Genomic DNA, 4,750 nt, shown 5'->3' with positions numbered 1-4,750 from the left:
GGCCACTGGATAATGAGATTTATATGAAAGTACCAGAGGGTATAGAGTTGAAAAACAAATAGAGTACTCGAGAACAACACTGAATAAAGTTGAATAAATCACCTTATGGATTGAAAAAATCAGGCCGAATGTTGTACAATAGACTAAGTGAGTACTTAGTGAAAGAGAGATATAAGAATGATCCGATCAGCCCTTGTATCGTTATAAAGAAATTCGGCCAGGGCTTTGTAATCATTGCAGTGTATGTTGATGATTTGAATATCATAGAAACCTCTGGAGAGATTTCTCAAACAGTTGAATATGTTAAGAAAGAATTCGAGATGAAAGATCTAGGAAAAACAAAATTTTGTTTGGGATTACAGCTTGAGTACATAAGAGATGGAATCCTTGTGCATCAAATGACATATACAAAAAAAATACTCAAGAGATTTAACATGGCCGAGTCTCACCCCTTATCTATCCCCATGGTCGTGAGGTCTCTCGGCCTGGACACTGATCCATTCCGTCCTAAGATGGACGATGAAGATGTCCTTGGTCCCAAATTGCCATATCTCAGTGCCATAGGAGCTTTGATGTATCTGGCTAGTCACACACGACCAGATATATGTTTTACCGTGAATCTATTGTCTAGATTTAGCTCTTGTCCAACCCAAAGGCACTGGGACGAGATTAAACATATTCTTCGTTACCAGCAAGGAACGAAAGACTTGGGTTTATTTTATACTAACCATAACAAAGAATGATTAGTTGGCTTTGCTGATGCAGGTTATCTCTCGGATCCTCACAATGCTCGATCACAGACCGGCTACGTCCTTACTCATGGTGGTACGGCCATCTCATGGCGTTCCATGAAGCAGACAATCGCGGCCACTTCATCAAACCATTCAGAAATTTTGGCTATTCACGAGGCCAGCCGCGAGTCTGTGTGGTTACGGTCTATGACCAACCATATCCGAGTTGATTGTGGGATGACCGAAGGCAATGACGCACCAACCGTGGTTTATGAGGACAATGCAGCTTGCATTACTCAGCTTAAGGATGACTACATCAAAGGAGACCGGGCGAAGCACATACTGCCTAAATTCTTCTTCACGCACGAGCTTCAGAAAGCCGGCGAGGTCCAAGTCGTCCAAATGCGTTCCAGTGACAACTCAGCCAACCTGTTCACCAAATCACTTCCTACCTGCACGTTCAGGAAGCTTAGGCATCAGATTGGGATGCGTAGACTGAAAGACCTTAAGTGATGTTCAGAACAGGGGAAGTAATACGTGTTGTACATTTTTTCCTTCACCATGGTTTTGTCCCACTGGGTTTTCCTGGTAAGGTTTTAATGAGGCAACATCTAAAGCGTATTACAAATTCTGTACGGTTATGGCATCCAAGGAGGAGTGTTATAAATCATATTGTGGATGTCCATAACCGGCCCGGTCCGACCCGGTCCATAACCGGCCCATACCTAGAGAGAGAGAGACGATCGCGCCCTAGAGAGAGAGAGAGAGAGCCGGTGGCTGGAGAGAGAGAAACCCTAGTTTCCCTTTTCCTTATTTGTTTATGATTTGTACTCTTTCCATATTTTGTATTTTCTTTCTCTAGTCTTTCCATTATTCTATGACGGTGTAATTCCCTATATATAAAGAGTTATTTATGTTTATGAATAAGATATAAACATACATATTCTATTCTCTTGTTTTACAACGGTTCTTTGATTTTGAGATATTGTTACATTATTATTAACCATAAGTTGCAAAATAGGCATGTCCTCTGAGGTCCAATTACAAGCCCAAGTTATAATTATCTTCGATCATGGAAATAACTACTGTACTGCTAACTGCACGACGATTCAAACAATTAAGAAACGATATGATCCTTTTTGTTTCACAGAATATACATCTGTAGACTAGGATTCCAACAAAACAAGAAGGAACCATACCACTGAGAAAGATTTAATTTTGATGATGTTAGTAGAACATAAAAAATTAAAAATGTCTCTTTAATTTACCTGGGAAAACAAGTATTCATCCAACATGGAGACTAAGCAAGGCAAGGAGCTGCTGCTAGAACCAAACCTTGCATTATTGTTGTTGTTTATGTAAGCAGAAGATGGCCACGTAAAGGTGATTCAAAGAATCCATTCATATGATAGTCTTTGTGGTTCATTGGAAAGTTATAAACTGGAGGAGGAGGAGGCAAAGTTTGCTGATAACTCCAGACCATTCTGCACATTTGGATTGTATATGGAAATGCTATTGTTACTGAACTGCTGCTGCGAGTTTGTTTGCGGTTTCATATCTCCATTGCTAGTGGTTAATTTAAGCTTGTTTCATGACCCGAAATAGTAATCTCTGAGCTACCTTTGTGTACCGCAAAATAAGGAAGGTTTGCCACCAGGAGAGAACATAAGAAGAAGAAGAAGATCAATGTCACAAAGGAAAGAGAGAGATAAAAGGGGAAACTTTTACTTATCCAAAGAAGCAAATTCAAATGCCAAGCGGATACTAACCATAAGGGAGATCTTATAAAGGAGACCTCTCTTGAAAAAGAGAAGAAAGAAACAAAATTTGGAAGCGTAAAATCAAAACCAGAGGCAGAGAGAGAGAGACAGAGACAGAGAAGACTCTGCTAATAAAACGGCCTGCTTGAGAATAGTGATCACCGAGAAGAAGGAAGATAACGCATTACAACTGTTAAACTATAATCTAATCTCTCCTTAATACATTTACATAAGTTAGTTATTTATGTTATTACACAAAGAGTTGTAACTCTTCATGTTGTGTCTTTTTAAGTATGAAGAGTTGTGTCTCTGATTCGATCTCTCTATAAAGATCAATCATTTGTTGTAAACAAAAACACAGAATCTCAATAATACAAAAGTATTTTCAGAAAAGTTTATAAGCCTAAAACGTCTATCTTATTCTTTCTCTCGAACTCGTGTGTAACACACTGTGATCGTTGTGTAACACAAGCGGTTGGTAAAAGATTAACATGATATCAGAGCTTTACGTTTGAGAGGACGAAGAAGAAAGCACTAGTAAGAGAAACACTTGGCGTGGAGAAAAGGAGGCTAGAGGATTTTGGCATACGATTGACGATGAAGAATCAAGTAATCCCCATATTTGATGGAGAGAAGTACGACTTCTGGAGCATTAAGATGACAATAATTCTCAAGACCAGGAGGTTATGGTCTGTGGTTGAAGAAGGCGTAGGAGCCCCACCAGCACAAGTGGATGAAACCCCTGAAACAGCAAGTGTAAGATCACTTAGAGAAGAAGTGATGATGAACGATACATTGGCTTTGCAAATTTTGCAAACTGCCGTATCGGATCATATCTTCTCACGGATTGCAGTAGCATCAACATCCAAAGAGGCGTGGGATGCATTGAAAGAAGAGTATGAAGGCTCTCCTCAAGTTCGTTTGATTAAACTTCAAACGTTGCGAAGGGAGTACGAGAATCTGAAGGTGTATGAGAATGAAGACATTAAGGTCTTCACGGATAAGATAGTTGAATTAGAAAATCAATTAACTTATCATGGTGAACAGAAGACATATGTTCAACTCATACAGAAGATACACATCTCTCTCCCAGCCAAGTTTGGTAGCATAGTCAATGTATTGGAGCAAACAAGCGATTTGACTTCAACAAAGATGGCAGAGTTGATCGGGATTTTGAAGGCTCATGAAGCAAGGCTGGCTGCAAGAGAAGAAAGCACCAGTGAAGGAGCATTTGATGCTCGTGTTAAACACATAAATTTTGGTGTTACACAAGACAACTCAAAGCGCCGAGGAGGCAAGAAGTGGTGTGGTTACTGCAAGAAGAACAACCATACCAAGAGCGAGTGTCTGAAGAAACAGAAGAAGGATGATCCAAAGAAGGATCACAGAAGTAACAAGGAGTGTTACAATTGTGGCAAGTTAGGCCACTTTGCAAATCAGTGCTACTCAGAGAAGAAAGAGAAGGCACATGTAAGTCTCGAAGAAGACTTGAATGAAGATCACATGTTGTTCAGTGCAAGCGAAGCATCAACAACAGTGACGGAAGATGTCTGGTTAGTAGACAGTGGAGCAACTAATCATATGACAAAGGAGGAGAATTACTTCTCAAGGCTTGATATGAGTATCAAGGTTCCAATAAAGATTGGAAATGGAAGCACGATCATGACAGCCGGTAAAGGAGATATTACCGTCATGACTAAAGGTGGCAAGAGGACCATCAGAAATGTGTTCTTGGTTACGAGTTTGGCAAAGAATTTGTTGAGTGTTCCACAAATTGTTTCAAGCGGATATCGGGTGAGATTCCAAGAGAAGAGATGCATCATAGAGGATGCAAAAGGAAGGAGGATAATGGATATCCCAATGACTCACAAAAGCTATCGAATCAGGATGAGTTCGGCTCAGGTAGAAGAAGCCATGAGCGCTAGTGAGCAAGGAAAGATGGAGACATGGCACAAGAGACTTGGTCATGTAGGCGACAAAAGGTTGCAACAAATGCAAGACAAAGACTTGGTAAAGGGATTACCAAAGTTTAAAGTCAAGAAGGAAGCATGTGAGGCATGTAGACTTGGAAAGCAATCACGCAAAAGCTTCCCAAAGGAATCTCAAACTAAGACAAGAGAAAAGCTTGAGATTGTACATACGGATGTATGTGAGCCGATGCAGCACCAGCCTGTTGATGGAAGCCGATACTTTTTGCTATTCCTGGATGATCATACTCACATGTGTTGGGTATACTTCATGAAGCAAAAGACAGAGACA

Source organism: Brassica oleracea, chromosome C2 (assembly GCF_000695525.1).
Source record: "Brassica oleracea var. oleracea cultivar TO1000 chromosome C2, BOL, whole genome shotgun sequence".
Lineage (NCBI taxonomy): Eukaryota > Viridiplantae > Streptophyta > Magnoliopsida > Brassicales > Brassicaceae > Brassica > Brassica oleracea.
Note: the sequence above shows the minus strand (reverse complement) of the source record.